General features: G+C 41.3%; 1 protein-coding gene across 2 annotated transcripts in view; it reads right to left on the reverse strand.

Moving 5' to 3' along the window:
* Positions 1–17980, reverse strand: part of TOLLIP (toll interacting protein) — a 66691-nt gene extending 48711 nt beyond the window's left edge. Inside the window, exons 1-2 of one of the 2 annotated variants that reach the window (XM_056353887.1) lie at positions 2046–2124; positions 1322–1473 (exon numbers count right to left, since the gene is read on the reverse strand). The gene's annotated coding sequence lies outside the window, so the exon portion shown is untranslated. Of the gene's footprint in view, positions 1–1321; positions 1474–2045; positions 2125–17878 lie in introns of those variants that run through there. The other variant, XM_056353888.1, reaches the window with a different exon arrangement.
* Positions 17981–18526: the final 546 nt, after the last annotated feature.

Genomic DNA, 18526 nt, shown 5'->3' on the forward strand with positions numbered 1-18526 from the left:
ATCTAATCTCTGGCCTGGGCAAATCCAAGACCTATGTGTCTGCTCAGCCCAGAACAACAGTGAAATGACTGACTGCCAAGAAAGGGGAAACCAAATGGCTGTCTGCAGAGATAGTGCAGATATCTCTGGAGCTGTACCTGATGATACTTAAACAGGTAAAGAAGCTCTCAGTCTGTAAGGAAGAAAAGTCTATGAAGACTATGCAGATTTATAAACATGTGTCCATCATTTCTAGTTTTACAGAGGTCTAGTAAAAAGACTAACCCCCAAATCTTTTCCTCATATGGGATAAGGGTAGGTCACTAAGTTTAAAAAAAAACAACAAAACACAACATAAAAACTGATATAAAAGCAGATCAACAAAAGCAGGTAACAGGAAATATAAGGGCCTTTTGTGAAAAACTCACACAAGCCTCTCCCTCCACTTTCAAATTCCCCTTTTACATTGGAAAATCCTCATTTTAAAAGATGTAATTAAATAGCAGTAATTGTGGGGCTGGAGGCTCTTGTCATTTGATTTTTCTGCTGCTGTAACTTCTGTGAAGCTGCTATGGACTTACATAAACAAAAGAAGAATCACAAAGCCCCCTACTCTAGGGATCACTTTCCTATTGTTTTTGTTGCAGATCTCTTAATCTCTGGAGATTATTCTTCAGTTACTTAAGCATTCTAGCTGAATTTCAAGACATTGTAATAATGAGTGGGGTGAGGACAAAGGATTTCTAGGTATTAAGAGAAGCACTTTCATTTTGTCCTGAAGCAGAGGTATAAAGTTAGGGATGGCAGCTTGATTCCTGAAGCTATTGGAGGCTTTGGGAATGACAGTACTTGCCAATTTAGTGAGGAGATAACAGAGCTGATTTACACAATCTAAACACCAGGCTAGGTTCTCTAGTGCTGCATAGCCACCACAAAAGTGTCCTATATGATGGCCTCATTAGCTTAGAAACATATCAGCTGGATTCTACTGTTTAGATAAAAGAGAAGGATGCTAAAGCTTTTCTCAGTCAGATTTATTATCAATATTCTCATCTGTACCTGGTGAGAAGAGTGCAACTCTCTCTTCCAGAGGTAATCTCTGCCAGAGTAATCCCTCCTTCTATTGCTTCAAGATTATTTAGCTGCATTACACTTTATCTTAGTGCCCCTGGGAAACTCAAGCTGAGGAACAATTCTATGACCAATTTTCAAAGCACCATCATGACAAAATTATTATGACACCAATATTTCTGGGTCTGTAGCAGCTGCCACTAGGTTTCTAAATGGAGTTTAAAATACTAGGATCAACCTGTAAATCCCTAAATTTATGGAATATGCTTACCAGAGGGACTGCCTTTTGATTCCTTTGAAACTGTCCTGGCTGAGATTTCTAGGGGTGCTTCTGTGGGAATTCTCTGACTATAAATCAAAGAGGTCACAGACAGAATGCTTTCCACAGGGATGGGGTGAGGACTGGAAACACTTGGATAAAATCTGCGTTTCGTAAAAGGGAAAGAAATTGGTTAGTGCAACTTTACTACAAATTACACATATCTGTAGTTCGTAGGGTAGGAATGAACAGCAGGGCATGAGTCTCCTCTGCACAGGGCCTTTAACAAACATATCCATTTAGTAATTGCTATGTATTTAGTTCTTTTGGGGCAAGAGGCAGAGTAATGCTTTTCTGGTGCAAAGCACTGTCACCTGAAAAATTCCCATTAGTTTCAGTGGCTCTAGATCAGACCTATGAAAAGGAACAGCCATAGAAAAAGCTCTTACAAAAAATCCAAGCTAGTTAAATGTTGACAACTGCTGTAAAGAATAATAATATTTTCATAAAGCAGACAGAGTTACAGAACTATGAGCTCCATGCAATGAATTAGATCAATCTTGAATGCTTTGCATAATTGTTCAATATTTTACTATTAGTTTCATTTTAAAAGCTTTTTTAAATGACTACTTGTACCTCCACGTTATCCTTCATATAATGTTTGGGATGCAATATACTTCTGATTTTTCAAAACAAACAACAGAAGAAATTAAAACAAAAAAAAAAATTCCATTACATAGTTGAGCATGTTCACCTTCCACTTCACAATTTCTTCAGAAGAAGGAGCACTGTAAAGATGTCAAGCTCCACATTCCATTAAAGTAAACACAAAGACAGTCATACTAAACCCACATGAAATAGTAAGCCCCAGATCACTTGAGTATAAACAATATTAGGTTTTGATGTAAACCATGATCAATTAGAGAAGTATACACAGTCCCGTGTTTTTTATGCTGAATTACTTTTGCCACAGTTCCTTTCTTCACCAATTATTTTTTGGTAAATTCACAGGGAAAACAGAAAAGAAAACAAGCAGCCCCCACCCCTCCATCGTTACAGTGGTTTACTTGTATTTCACTAATTTAGTCCAAATTATGTTTATTTTAGTTAGGTTTTCCCCAGTTCTCACTGACTTAGGTTCCTTTTCTCCGGCCAACACAACAACCCTGCTCCATCTTTCTTCTCCAGTTAGTCACTGAGAATATTAATACTAATTATTGTCTTGCTGTGCATTCAGTAGCCCTCAAAGGGTGTGATGGAAGTCAGGAGTCGGGTATTCCTGGGACAGATTCTCACTGTCAGCACAAACCTAAATGAAGCACAAATCAATGCATCTGTTTCAAAGGATATCATATACCAATTCCAGCAGAGACCTAGCCCCTTTTTGGCAATGCAACTATTGGACAGCATATGAAGTATCTGGGCAGTTAAGGAGTCTGTCTGTTGTTAGTAACTTTACCAAGTATTCCCTCCGGGCTCTTCACAACTAAATTCCAATGCTTCCATTCTCTTTATATATATTAGTTCAAATTTCATTGCTGTTTCTTGGTTCCACATGATATTTCCCCATTTGTTACCAAGGCTGGAAGGTGGGGGATGTTGCCAAGGCAAATGGAGCTGGGGATGCTAAGAAGAGGACAGAATGGGCTCATGCCTAAGGTCATCATTGATACCCTGGGAAACTGTATTCTTTCCCTACCACTGTGATACTCCTCAGATAACACACTGCAAGATAAGAAGTCACATATTTGACATGTGCTCATTAATTGCTTCCTACTCCTTAAGTATCTGATCAGGTGTACTAAGAATCTGCAGCTAAAATTAGCATCAATGAGAACTATTTAATTTACAATGCCCAACACAAAGTGACTAAACAATTTCCATTTAAACCAGTCTTGTCTCAATTTCCATCTGGAAAATATGAATAAAAATAGCTAACAAGAATGTTGTAGGGAAAAAAGTGTGAAGTTCTGGCACACTACAGTGATGACGACCATAGAAAAACCAAAGGGGAAATCAGTAATTGTCTTTTTATAAGGATTCCATTAATATTCAGTAAATAAGTAAGGTCTGCTAACCACTTAGCAATAATAATGAAATTAATTTTGTTAGCTAAAATTAAACACTCTTGCACTAAAAGAGGTATGGTCAGACAAAAAAAATAATGTAATTCTGACATGCAATTGTGTTACACTACAATCAGCTTAAACTTGGGAACTTCCCAACTTTAAAGCTGTCTGGCTTTTGAAACCTTAGTGATGAGGCTAGTGTTATACGAAAAACAGCAAAACCACTGCTGAATACATTTCCACAACACTGCTTTTTAAACAAAAACAAGGCATCAGCCTCTATGCAGTATGCAAAAAGACTCCATGTATCATCCCCAAACTTACAGCACATAAGCTCTGAGTGAATTTTCTGATAACTTACAAGTAAATCCATTAAGTAGATTAAGTTAAATTAATTAAAAAGTATCCTACCAGAGATCTGTCATCTGTGACACTTTTGAATTGGACTTGAATGACCTTCCTGACAAATAACACAGATACATCCAACTTTTCAGATAGCAAAAAAACTACCAAAATCCCCTCTTTGAAGACATTAAATGGAGGTTAGCAATTGTTATGATTATTTGGGTTAGCAACAAGCTTGAGTCAAGTTAGCATGTGTCAGCATTTGTGGAGATCAAGCAAAGGAAAATGAAGAAGGGATCTGAATGTCTTAGTGTGATCAGGGAAAAGCGACTCTAAAACTGTTAGCTGGCATGAAAACTCATGAGAGTAATGAACCGGCTGTTTAAATGATGATTAAGCTGAATAGTGTCTGCCAGGAGGACACAGAAAGCTCTGTCACCAGGGAAGAAAAACAAAACTACAGCCTAAGAGACTGACAGCTTCTCATACCAATATCCTCATATTCACTTTTCCATATCCCCAGAAGAGTTGGGAGCAATGCAGGCTTCCTCAGAGCATGATGAAGGAGGAAAAACCTAGGTTAAGCACAGTCTGAGTTGAATGTCCCCAGAGTGACGTCTAAGTACCGTCTTTGTCTGGAAATTGCTCTAAGTAAGCACTCCAACTGCTTAATTCTAAGCGTCCACTTAAATGCATGACCGAATTTGTGCCTGTGACTCTCTGTATCCAGAGTAATTTCTCAGCCTCAAATTTTTGTTTAACTTCACCCTTCTCAGGCTGTTGCTCTTTAAGGTACCTTTAGACAAAAGCATGGTGAAGGTGACATTCTTTCTTGAAAGACCAAGGGGCTCCAGTTTGCTTTCAGTATTTCCTGCTTTCTCTTCACTCTTTCCATAGTGCATCTTCCATCTGCAAATCTTTGCAAAGACTCAGCTAACTATACCTTATGCCCTTGTGGCTAAGTTGCTGTGTTGAGCAAAGAACGGACCATGCCTGCCTAATGCTGCAGGGGGACACCAGCCCATTGCCAAATCTCAGAGGCTATAGAAAAAATCCTTTGTTCACGTGCTGGGGGTCCCAAATAAGATTTTTTATTCGGGGGGATTTTGGAAAGGGTTTTTTGCATGACATGAACTCATATACGGTTTCATATCAACAACTGCAGGGGAGAAGCAGGGCAGTTATTCCCGTTTATCACTGACTTGTTGGCCACAGATCTGCCCACAAGTGATGGTGGGGGCTGAGAGCTTTACCGACAGGCACCTAGCAACAGCTATGTGGAAGAGAATGACGATATCCCTGCGTGTCTGTCAGTTCGACTCCACACAAGGAAGCCACTCTGGTACCAGTTTATGGGCTGGAGCTGAAAGTATCATTTTTCATGCAGCAAATGCAGAGGCCTCAGTGCTTGTCTCCTTTCTGCCAGTGGAAATCAGTGTAAATACAGTGTTGTAACAAAGAATAAGTTACTAATGAAGCGAGATGGATGTTTTTACGTACAAGTTCTAAGCCACAAGGTAAGTCAAAATTCCTGTAAATAGGAACAGTGGCTGTATCAGTTCATAGAGATGTAAGATCTAATTCCTTGATTTGTATACAAATACTAAACCAATGGGATTCCTGTGTATGCAAATCTCACTCAAGTCAATTATCTCTATTGGGTGTTAGATTAGACTCTGCCTGCAAGACAAATTGCGCATTATGTTGACTGAAACCAAAAAGTCTACTGCAAAATGTACTTTGAAATCTAAAACACCACATTACTGAAGAATGAGTTTACATAAAGATGGCAAAATGGTGAACAGAATTGTCATTAAGCACTTTCTTCATAAAGATAACCTCTCCCATTATTTGACTGGCATCTGTCCACTTATGCTTGCATTGCTGTGCTACCTCTGTTCCTAAATCATGTTGAAATGTAAGACTTGCATATTTATTCACATTTCTAAAAGATGTTACGTAGGCAACTGAGGATAAAGGAAAGCTGATTATTGTCAAGCAGCTGAAGGCAACTGATTCATTAGCTACCCCAATTTGCCTCTATGTCCTCCTTTTAAGTAGTCCACCCTCACTGAACTTAAACTCCCATAACGCAACACCACCACCTACAGCTCAAACATCAGACTCTCCACCATATGCTAATTGCAACTCCCTGTCCAAAGCTAAAGCTGCGTCAGAACTACAAGTAACAGACAACTCTTTTGAACATACACAGTATCACTTTAATTTTCATTATGTAAAATAAGAAGTTGCTTTGGGGAAAAAAAAGAAACAAGAGAAATGAAACATCTCAGTGCAACTTGTTTAAAAGAAAGCTTCTTCTCTAGGTGTCCATCCTGCACTCTGACTTACGCAGTACAGGGCTCCCCATGAAATGCCTTTATGCATTGTAAGCAGAATGCTTTCGTTTCAGAGCAATCAAAGTTCCTCAGAAACTGGTGTTTCTGCATTTCTATGGAAAAAAATACCTTCGGCAGCAATGGGAACTCATGAAGTGCATGTTATGGAGGGAGACTTCTTTTTCTACTACTAGAAATGGATACCACAGCATAAAAATCACTTTACTGCAATCATTTTCCCGTGATTATTTCTTACTTTGGTTCTTTGTCCCGTGTTGCCAACCACACTGTGGCTTTGGCAGGCTGAAAAGGATACTTCGCCTGCAGTTTCACAAAGGTGGGTATCTGGCTGCATTGCACAGTTGAGGGAACCATGGTCTCCACGGTGACAGTGACCGAGAAAGCTAAAATCTTGTTACTTGCAGATAATAGGGGTTGAAGGGAAGTGAGAGAGCCCACAGATGCTATTCTGTTCCACAGCCTTTACCCATTCCTCCCCAAAGTAGTAAAGCAAATTTGTTTGTGGCTTTTGACTCCTTGTCTGCCCTAGAAGGCTCTGATAGTGCTTTTTTATCAAGGATAGCCTGGCTGTTAGAGGGAACCCCAATAGCTTCGATACAGAAAAGGCCAGTGATTGCCTGAATTTATTGTCTGTAACCCTGGCTATGCCTGTTTATGCACCATGTTTTCTATTGTCACCAGATGTACAGTTATGCAGAATAATGCATACAAATTGCTCTTAAGATGCAATCCTAAGCCACTCATGTAGCTGTTCATAGCTTTCAGCATCAAGATATTGGTTTATAGCTTTGGCATTAGTCCAGTCAAGAAAGCTCTGTTCAAGTCTTTTGTAGTGTGTTTTCACATGTTTAACCATTTCATGATCAAAGGAGGCTTAAATGTGCTGTTTAAATATTTCCGGGAATTGCACATAATCGTCATTAAAGTTTTAAAAAATGAAGTGTGTGTCAAACTACTAGCAGCTCTGCTTAAATAGAAAGCTAAAAGTTCACTGGACAGGGGAGTTCCTCTTCACTTCAAATAATATGATCCATGAGGTCAGTGGTACTGATACTAATTTACATTAGCTGAAGATCTGAGCTTGTCTGTTTGTACTTTCAGACCCAGTATTCATGCCATGCTATATATTACACTAATACCTAAAGGAGTTCGAACTGATAATAGAAAATCACTGCTCCCAATGCTGAAAAGTGATTGACAGTTGAGTTATGATTAGATGCAGCCATAGGGATCTGTTGTGTAAACACCTAAGCAATCAACAGAGAAGACCCAGAAGAATTTTGGAGATGCCATTCACAGGGGCTCTGTTCTCTGAGGAGCCACAGATGTAAGCAAAGAGAACTCTGGCCTGTTTTAGCGTTAGAGTTATTACCTGTAACTCCACTGTACCCAGCCTACCCCCGAAGGCTAGGAGAACACACACAGAACCACAGAACCATGGAATGGTTTGGGTTGGAAGGGACTTTAAAAGATCACCTAGTTCCAACCCCGTGCCGTGGGCAGGGACACCTTCCACTAGACCAGGTTGCTCCAAGCCCCATCCAGGGATGGGGCATCCACAGTGTCTCTGGGCAGCCTGTGCCAGGTTGTGTATAATGGATTTGTTCACATGCTTACAAGCTTCAATTCTGCCACACAAATGCATTTTTGGGGTGGATCTCAATAGTGTTATCTACAAAACCTGCCTGCAATCTGAGATCAGGGCCCCCTACCCCAGCTGTCTTTAGTAGGAGGACTTTCAACTTTGCGACGTTGACCACTAGAGGGTAGTAACACACATTTGCACTAGGTGCCCCACGAACAGGAGGACGGATTAAAATGTGGGAGAAAATAAAAAGGAAACCTGGTGTACGGACAGGAGGTGCCAGACCTCACCAATTTAAGTGTGTTGTGCCCTCCATACACTTGTCACTGCATAGACAATCATTCACTACTGTGAATCTGTGACATCAAGAATTATTGACCAGCTAGGAGAACCATCTGTGAAATTCCATGTTTGACGTCACTCGTGTGTATTGGTTTTCAAGACCTTGCCTTAGACAATACAGAACACAAAGGTAATGTGCTACATTCTTTTCCACAGTTGTATAGGTAGCTGGGAGTAACTTAAATGCATTGTACTGTTACTAATGCTGGCAGAGCTACCACCATGATTTCCGCATGAGAGGGCAAAAAGCTTTTGACTTGCAATTATCCAAATCTTTACAGGTGGAGTGGAAATTTTTTTAAGTGATCTTGGTACTCAAACATCTGACTTAGGTTCACACAGAACTGACTTGTCAAAAAGTGAGCCAGAAGTCTGTCACATATAAACAGGTCCATTTTGCAGAAGGATCTCTCAAATGGCAGGATTCAGTATCGTTTGTATCAGTATCTGCAGACTCAAATCTTTTCCTGTCTTTATATATCTTACTGTCATGTTTCTTACTCTGTGTGTCCCTGTTCCTATTTATGCCATCTAGAACTCTATCCGAAGTGCCTATGAGTCACAAGTATCTTTAACTATTGTCACTGATCACACAATTTTTGCTATAATGGGAACAACAACAGTATTTGACCCTTGTGGTTTTAAACTCTTCATGATTCTTTCTGTTTTTCAGGCAAAGTTGTTTCTACTTGTCTCCTTTGAAATAGTCAGCTTGATTTCACATCATCAATAATCAGATGGACTTCATGACCCCATACTAAGTCTCTAAGCTTTAGCAGAAAGTATTTTAGGTGTTTTTTTGCTTTTTGGGTGTTCAAAGATTTCATGGCTTTTGGCAAGAGATAGAGAAAAAAAGCTGCCTTGTGGCTGCTGAATTGGGACTCCAAATCTGTTTTCAACCCTGTTTCAGTTGTAGACCTCTCAAACGATGCTGGGTAAATTATTTTATTTCTCTGTAGCACATGCCTGTCTTTGTGAACTGGAGAGAGTCATCACTGGGAGCAGGATTGTCACATTCTTATGTCTGATCAGTACTTCTTAAGATACAGCGCTTACTCAAGTTTGGACATCTACATCAAACTGTAGCATAGCATCTAATAATATTTAAATGCTAATATGAAGAACATACATGCAGCAGTAATTGCCCTTTAAAAAAAATGTGTTAATTTTGGTAAAAATGGCCACCAGAATGGAAACAGTGTTAAGGCCAGGTCTTGACTTCACCACCACTGATGTTTGTTTACTTGGTACATTTTTTAGAAGTTTACCTATACCTGCTCAGGACCTGGTCTTTGGACTTTTAAAAGACATACAACACTATTCTCATCTAACTTCATTACAGGTATTTTGCTTACTTCTACCATTCCAGTTCAGGCCTGTTTCACTGGTATTTCTTCCCACATGAGCTGTGTGTTCTTCATTTAGGTATATTTTGTTTTTCTTACCAGAAGTGGGATAAGAGGAAAACCCAATTAAATACCTCTTCTGTGGTCTCTCTCATCCTGTGCCTTGCAAGTGCTGGGATTGCTAATGTCAGTCTCTGCGATTTATCCACTGGGGTGAAGTTTTTCTGACCTGCAGTAACAAAGTACATCATTGTTGGCTTGCATGTTATAAAAATGATGCACAATACTCACATCTAAAAGTCAGAATAAACCTTTTACGCAGCGCTTTGTCAGTTCTACAAATGGTTGCAGTTAATCGATGCTATAAAACTTTCCTTCGGGCACTGGTATTCAGCGTTCACACTGGGAAATGCAGTTTGAGTCTGACATTTTAAATATGGGTGGTATTACCTAATGAAATAACTTGGGGTCTGAAAATTCCCATCAGTAAAAAAGCACAAAACTGCTGCTGAGTTAGGGTATGTAAAAGCATCTTCCGGAGCACTGAGAAAGAGAGGTACATTGTACAGACACTATCATTTTGCTACTCTTTTCCTGCAGACACTTTTAACTCAGCTACGGGTCTACTGTCCCATTGGTGCATCCATGTGATTTTCGTCAATATTAATGGGATCTATGTGTATGAGCTGATGACGGCATACATTGAATTCAAACTTTCTTTTTTCTTTACTAACAAGTGTCATGCAAGTCTTGTCATGAGAGAAGCCCTTAAGACTTTTTTCTACCTTGCCATAATGAATACCGTAGATTTAGCAAACATTTCAGGATTTCACCAGGATATATATTTTTTTTAATTTTGTATTTTACAGACTTGACATTCTACAATCAACTAGCTCCATCTCAGGGGCTGTGCAAAGAAAAGATGCAAAGGAAAGGAAAGTTGTCCAGCTCATGACAAACTGGAAATTCCATAGGTTTTTATCTGATGTTTTAATAGTGAATCACTGGGTAGACATTTTCTTACATTTAGGTGTATAAAGAGTAAAGATGGCATTTGGAATTTGGCTGTTATGAAGCCCTCAAAGAAACGTTATCTCTATCGAGACCATCTTCTTAGCATTTCCTGAAATTCTGGACACTCAAAAAAGGATGACACAGAGGAAAGATGTGAAAAAATCATGGTGGAAAAGGCTAGAGAAGGAAAAAAAGCACTTTCTGGGACTCTCCTCTTATAGTACATGCTGTACCTTAACCGAGGCAAGCCCATGCCTAGAGGGCTCAATCTATCCTTAAGTGTATGTGACCTACTAACCACAGTGAAAAAAAAGAGCAGGTGATCTGATTTACTGCTTTTCTGAGAGAATAACTTTTGCCTTGGCAGGAGCGATTTGAAGTAGGCACTCATGCTAATAGTGTGTGCTGCTACTCCCACGGGGTTCGTGGACCGTTCTTCAGAGCAGTTGTGTCCCAGCTTTTCAGCAGAACTGTTGCAATGGTCAGTGCAAACTGACCATACTAAAAAAAAAGAAGATCCTTCAGTCCTGTGGTTGGAGTGTTAGTTCTCACTTCTAGGCAGGTGAAAAAAACAAAAGTAATATGCAAAGAATACATTTCTGATACAACTTTTCAAGAATCTCAGATTTTTCAAGGACCCTTTTCAAAGACCTCAAAGTATATCATAAAGAGCAGGTGAGTTGGAAGTATTTTCTGAGAAGGAATGAAACAAAAGTAAAGGAAGCTAAAGGCAATAATCGGATTTTAGACATCTCAACTTTGGGCTGCCTACTTTTAACTAATTTTAATAGGACTGATACTTAGGAGTGCCAGTGGAGTGACTAGTATCTGTGACACATAAACTCACTATTTAGTTTGGCAATTCTTGGTCAGAGTTACTTGCCGAAGCTCATGAAGTTAACCAAAAGCAAAACCTGGGTAAGGTGGCAGAGTTCTATTTTCCAAAGTTTGTTTCTTCAACCAGTTTGTAACACTTTCTTACTGTTCCAGCTGAATCATTTAATCATTACAATGCTATAGTTTGTTTCAGCTTTTTATATCACCAGCAGGTGGGGATTTAAAAAGCACTTCGCTGTTCATCTTTTGGTCATCCTCATAACTTTCATCTGAGTATTGTTTTATTTTACCAGAGGCTTTCCCAACAGGCTGGCATTCTCTCTGAAAAGCTGCATCACCTATGGAGCTAGGAACTGTGACCTTCTGGTGTTTGAATGGTTCTAGGGAAACTTCAGAACTTCCTTTACTTTTTTCTATTTTTTTTTTTAAAGTCATTAAAACATAGGTTTTAGAGAGTCTGAAATCCCCTCCTACAATTCTTTGCTCTTTGGGGAGGCAGGGAAAGTGCTTCAGCCTTCTGGACTGCCCTGTTCAATACCTCAGGGATTCTGGAGCTGGCTTTTTCAGGTTTTGTTGTTTTTGTACTTTTACGTTAGCAGCATAAGCATAGCTTGATTATCCACGTATTGTTCTAGTATCTTATAAATATTGTATCTAGTATCTGGTGCTCCCACTCTGAATGTGTTTGGGTCTGTCACTGAACAGAAAGGCTCTGGAGAAAATCAATTACTGAGGAAGGTGTTAGTATTACAGTGTATGGTTTTTGTTACTTTTGTTGGGCTTTTTTTCCCAAATGAACAAACGATTGGTGCAGTTAGCAAATACATTTTAAGGGAAATGATGTTGGTTTTCCTTTGTGATAAGAAAACCCAGCATTTTGAGCAATATAATCAACCACTTGCACCAATTAATAGACCTCAGCATGCAAATCTTCAGAACAGCCTCTTCCTCCTCGCCTGTGCAACTAGCAGTAGAAGAATCGTGTAGCTGGTTTACTTTTGATGAGCAATATCCTGTTGACCCCTCCAAGTGTTCTTCAGTTCTTTAATTACTTTCATCAGATGAAACTCTTCCTGTTGGTTTATGCTTGATTCTGCTGTCAAGTGTGCTGGCTGTTGCTAACCTACACCTGACTTGCAGTCTTCATCCCAACTACCATCCTGTGATCTGTCTTCCTTAAAGCTTATCTTTTGCACTTGCCACTGCTATGTGTGGCAATTTGATGAACAGATATGGATCTGCCTACCGGTGCATAGTGGCCTCAGGATCTTGGCTCCTTTGTTCTATTTGCCCACTGTTCAGCTTGGCACTCTTTTATTGTTTTTGAGTAATGCCTTTTGTTTTCTGTGAGACTGTTGTGAATACAAAGTCCCACTTTTTCACCTTGCCAATCTCTTTATCTTTTACCAAATACCTGGGATAATGTATTTTTATGGAGCAGGGGACTGTTCATCATTTTGCCATTGCCATCAGCTGCTGGCCTGTCTTTACTTCTAAATCTTCCTTCCAACATTTTGTGGGAACCTAGGGCTGGATGTCCTTTTCTCAAATTCCCAGCGGGTGCTAAATCACTACAAATGTGTGCACTTCGCGATTTCCCACTGTGTGTCAAATGCCAGGTATGCCTTATCTTCCAAGAGATACAGCATGCCTCCTGTATGACAATTCCTGTCTGAGGGTCATTTCTACAATTCTCCCTGCAGTAGGAATGGCAAGCTATTGTAACCAAGAATCAAAGTGTTTTTTGTAGTTAAAAGACAAATTACCCAACAGCAAAACACACAGTTCTGTGTGACAAAAGACCATGAAGGAGCTCAGAGAGAATAACAAGAGAGAGGTGCCCAAATAATACCCTGCCGGTCTCCTCCCAGGCCCATGGCAGAGGCGATCATCACAAGCCGAGATGAGCACAGGGGCTGGCAGGAACGCAAATCAAGGATCCCTCCGTCAGCTTTCGGACTAAGGGGCTCACTGCCTAGGGGTGGGACATGTTAAGGGATGGTGAGAAGGTGAAGTGACCTGGCAACAAGGGGGTGAGGGGGTCTCCAAAGGGCCAGCTCCATCTGTGAGAGCACCTGTGCATCTCTAGCCATGAGAGCACAGGGGAGGCAGGGGGGAGTGGGGCTGTTGGCCTCACTGGCTTGTATGCACAGGTGCCAGCAACTGAGCAGACTGGGACCCAGGGGCCTGCCACTGGGTAGACTGACTGTGTAAGTCCAGTTGCTGGAGGCATCCACCTTGTGCATGCACAATATGCAAATATTTATTTATTTATTTATTTATTTATTTTTCACTAATGGACTCAGCCAGAGAGGGGAGCAGGATAAGGCCATCAGCTCTACCTGTGTTCACATGACTGCTCTGAGTGCCTGTCCAGGAACTGTGTGTCCAGCCATGTAGATAGGTGGTGCATGTTTAACTCAAACTGTACCTCTTACTTTCTCTGGTTAAAGTTCCCCTGTGGTCTAGAGCAGAGGTCCTCAAACTTTTTAAACAGGGGGCTGGTGCGTGGATTAAGCGGCAGGAGGTCATCTGCGGCTGCTTGGTTTCCCCCCCAACCCCCGGCGGGGGGGGTCTGTAAATACCAGGGGCCGGATTGAGGACCCTGGGGGACTGTATCCAGCCCATGGGCCATAGTTTGAGGACCCCTGGTCTAGAGAATTAATATTTTCATTTGTTCATCCCGGTCAAAGCCTTTTAGGCTACTTGACATCTCTGCTGAGAAATGCAGGGATATTCTAGGATGTTGACTGAAAGTTCCACTGAACCACCTGTGAAAAAATCTATTTTGTTCAGTGTATTTCACATCACAATCACACTTCACTGCATTGTTAGAGTGCCTATAAAACATCCATGATAGTTGCTTATATGTGCTTAACAGTCACTTCTTTATGATACAGTCCGCCAGCTTGTGATCAGGCTGCACACACATTTTGTAGCAGAAGCTGAATGGATAGAATTACTCTACAACAAAAAAGCACAGCCAGAAACTGTGTTTCTGTTTTCACATGCCTATTTTCTACATCTTAAGCACCAAATGCTCTGGTCTGTCAGCTCTACTCTTTCTAGGCTTCCTGAGCAGTCACCTTGCAGCTGGAACTGTTCCATACAGCTGCACGATTTCAAGAATGGTGCCTCACTCATAGTTTTATTTTCTTTTTGGAGTTCTTCAGCATTGATCAATGGATGTTACTTGTCTCAAGGATTCACTGTCTTCTGAGAAGTATGCACATAATCTGAAGAGATAGCTGGCCATCTGTCATGGTGTCAAATTTTTAAGGGAAGACAAAAACAAGCTCACGGAAAAAGAAATCTGTTGAGGGCTACAGCATACACAGAAACAACATCTGGCTTAGGAAGTCCCTGAGCTGAAAACAATCAGCTCCTGAGAGAGTACTGCAGGGAAGAATCATACACACTTGCCCTGGACTTAATTCTTCTCTAAGCTTGTGTTTGCAGGCACCGCTGGAGACATGATATTAGGGTAGGGAGACACTTGCTCTAACAACCCAAGAGGAACATCGTTTTGGTCTCTTGTACCTCAGAGAGGTCAGTTATCACAGAACTACCTTACCCCAAAGTGTCTGATTCCTTTCAAGTTTGGTTTCCATCAAGACCTAGTTAAAAACTTCACACATTGAACCTATGTGTCTGTATAGAGTATTCATATTTTTATGAAATACAAAGCTCAGTGTATGAAAAAAACTTAGAGAGAGGTTTTCACATTGCCTTATTAAACTGGAAAGACCTTTCTGTTTCTTAATAGTTTAACAGTTCTGTGAGGCACAGGTAATGACAGCAGCAAGCTTGAGAAAAGGACATTAGTATTTCCAAAATGATAAACAGACTCCACAGTCCAGTGGAAGTAATACTGTGAAAGCAGTTATCTGTTCTGTTCTTAAAGATTTTACAAGCTTTTACCTTAAACCAGCTTGAAACAAAGATGATGCATCAATGATGATCCAACAGTTCATTTTACTGGGTGAATATTAACAATGAGGTACTAGAATATTCAGAATGCCAAGAATCCTAATAATAATAGTTAAATAAATAAATAAAACCCAGCAATAATGACAGCAGAAAAACATCCAAAGTATCTATCTAAATACTATCATGGTATACCTCTGCTGGGTGACATGGACCACTTTAGGAGCTGCTAATGTGACAGTCTTTGTGGAAGAACTGTCTTCCAGTAACCAGTGTTAACTAGTTCAAGTTCCTCAGCACTTGCTGGCTAGTAGGAAAAGTGTCTGAACTCTACGGGTGTTCTAAGAATTTGAAACATGATCCACTTACTGAAATCACATCCTTTCTTTTCCTAGGGTCTGCCTCCGCTTCTTAGGAAGATGGTACATATGTAATGCAAAGGGGACAAATTCTCAATTTTAGACTGTTAGCATCTGTTTGGAGATGCTGCAGACTGGTAATAGTTATCCTCAATATAGGTATTACCCATTTGTCAACAGTATTGATGCCTAATGTCCATCAGATACCTGGCCTAGTTTATTATGGAGTATCTCTATAATGAGGTTAATTCCCAAAATATTTTATTTCCAATACCACTTATCAAAGGGGTGTAATGTGTCCATAGGCATGTGGATAGAACATTTAATTCAGGATAATGGACTCTGACATTGCAAATGCTGAGTATTTTTGTCCTGCTTATCCTTCGTATATCCTTATCATTGGGACTATCTATTAGGTTATTCCAACTGGAGGCAATCTCCTATTTTATGTGAACTCTTCTTACCACAAGAAGACTGTTGATTCATTCCATGCTCATTACACTGGTTTATTGGTGCCTTTTCTTGGAACTCTTAAACTTACTTCTTTTACTTTCTATTATTAATTCCACAAACATACTCAACTGAACAAATGAAAGACACTGAATAAAGTGTCAAAGAATGGTTTGGGTTGGAAGGGACCTTAAATATCATCTAGTTCCAACCAAAATGTCCTCATAGACCTGTTTTTTTTTCCTTTTGCTTCTTTCATCACTTCATGATTCATCTTGACCCTTAAGATTCTCATGGGAGTAAGAATGACAATGGCAAGTGTCTAAGAAAACAAATGAACTTGAGGACTTCCATTAGACACAAGCTACTGTCAATGGCAGTGGGTGAAAAATGCCAAAAATGCAAACAATTTTGCTCTGCTTTGTTTCAGAAGTACGACAAAACTAAGCAAAATTATAGATCATTACTTTTTTTATTCACTCCTTACTCAAGCAAACTGTTGCTGGCATCTGTGTTGAGTCCTTCCTGAGTGAAATTTCTGAGGTTTAGTCCTTTAATGAGAACAATGAAAGAAAAACAATTAATGGGGAAAGAAGCAAAAGTACTGAAGATGGTGCCAATACTCTAACTATACCCTTAAGTTTACACTGCCTGTTCATTTAAGCACAAGATGATACAGAATAAGGTCAGGGGAAATCATCCTATATGCATCCCCAAAGACATCTGATATATCCAATGACAGCAGAGCCCTGTTTATTAAAAATACTTCTGGAACATCAAAACATTTGGATAAACAGGGCTTCAAATAATTGAGGGAGTTATTGTATAAGTAATTCACACCAGGGGGACATAACCTAGATTCAAAGGAGTGAGTTTCAGATCAAAGGGGTACAGATAAATGGGATTTTGCTCTATATGAACAAATAAACAGCATTTGATTATTCAGAAATCAGGAAGTGTCCAAACATTTTTTCAAAAAGACTTTAGGATGAAAGGTCAAATTTGTGGCAATAGGTCATACAGAAGAATATTCCTATGGAATCAAAAAAACAGGTAACCAAGAGGCCCAAAAGGTGTGGGTTTGGGGTTTGTTGGGGGGCTGGTGTGGGGTGGTGGTGTGTGGGGGGGGTGTGTTTGCGGGGGTGTGTGGGGGGGGGGGGTTATGTGCATTTTTTTGGTGTTTGTTCTGTTTTTTAAACTCCCCAATCTTCCAGTCAGGATCACGTGCTTTTTACCATGTTTTTGGTCCTATTCCACCCATGTCGCTGACACATATTTTGTGGCGTAAAGTGGGGAATTGTAACATCCATGGCTCTGTTAACTCATTTTCCCCAATGGAGTGAACTCTAAAATACACAAGCTGGGTTTTGGATGGACAATACTGTCCGACTGCTCATCTCTGTATTAATATCATGACCCAGATATGGTTTATCTACGTGCAGACATCATAATCTCCTATTAAATGCCCTTTAAAATACAAATCTTGGCATTTAAAAAGATGTTAAGTGTAAAGATCTATGCTGATATTCACCCCCTGTATTAATACAGTGGTGTGGATAATTTGGTAATTTAGACAAATAAACAGGTTTTTTTCCTTTTTCTGCGAGTTACGGTGACATTCCTGCCCTTCAGTATTGCCCCTTGCTGGCTGTGCAGGGCCCTTCTAACAGCAGGGTGGCAGAGGAGCAGACAGCCAGCACGGAAAGGGCAGTTAAAGGTCTGAGAACATGACACATTTTGATTCCCCCCAAACCTTGATTTCTGTGGCCAAAAGCCCAGCGGGGAGAGCGCTTCTGCTGCCACGGGGCACAGCGCCACGCAGGCGGGCAGCCGCAGCGAGAGGAGGGCCCCGGAGCCACGGTGTGTGGGGAAGATGCCTTCTGCCTCCATTTCCTGAGAGTTTTTTTTCTTTTTTAACTGGGTCGCAAGACTTACCAGATCGTCCTGTTGAATCCACCCTGAAGTTTCTGGGCCTCGTAGCCGGGTTTTTGAGCCCCGCGGCCTGCCCGCGCTGCCAGCCCCGCGTCCCACAGCACGCCCGTCCGGCGGCGCCAGGCGCCCCGCCGCCCGCCCCCCGCCTCCCCACAGGGGCTCCACGCAGCCCGGCCCGGCCACGACCCCCCCCCCCCCACACACACTTTTGGCGGGAAGAGCGGTGCCGCGCCGCAGCCGTGCCGCCGGGGCTGCCGGCAGGGTCCGCTGCCTCCTCTCTCCTCCCCCCGCCGGGAGCTGCAGGGCAGAGGGAAGGGGAGCTCGGTGTGGGGGAGCGCAGCCCCGGTTGTTGGGGTGGTTTCCCCCAGCTGCCTTTCCCCCTTCTTCGGTGAGGGGCTGCGGGCTCGCAGGGTGAGGTGACGCACCTCGCCTCTCTGAGGGGAACAGGGGTTGGGTGGGAGTGTGAGGGGGTGCGAGGCTGAAAGAGGAGCGGCTGTTAGGCTTGCGATGAGGTGGGGGAAGAACAATGCTTAATGAAAGATTTTGGGGAGGGAGCTTGGAGAAATGGCAGTTTGGAGTTGAGTTTGGTAGGGGAGGAAAGAGCGGTGGGGGCAGAAGTTGCTGTTGGAAGGAGGCAGAGGCAGTCCACCC

This window comes from Falco biarmicus, chromosome 10 (genome assembly GCF_023638135.1).
Source record: "Falco biarmicus isolate bFalBia1 chromosome 10, bFalBia1.pri, whole genome shotgun sequence".
NCBI lineage: Eukaryota > Metazoa > Chordata > Aves > Falconiformes > Falconidae > Falco > Falco biarmicus.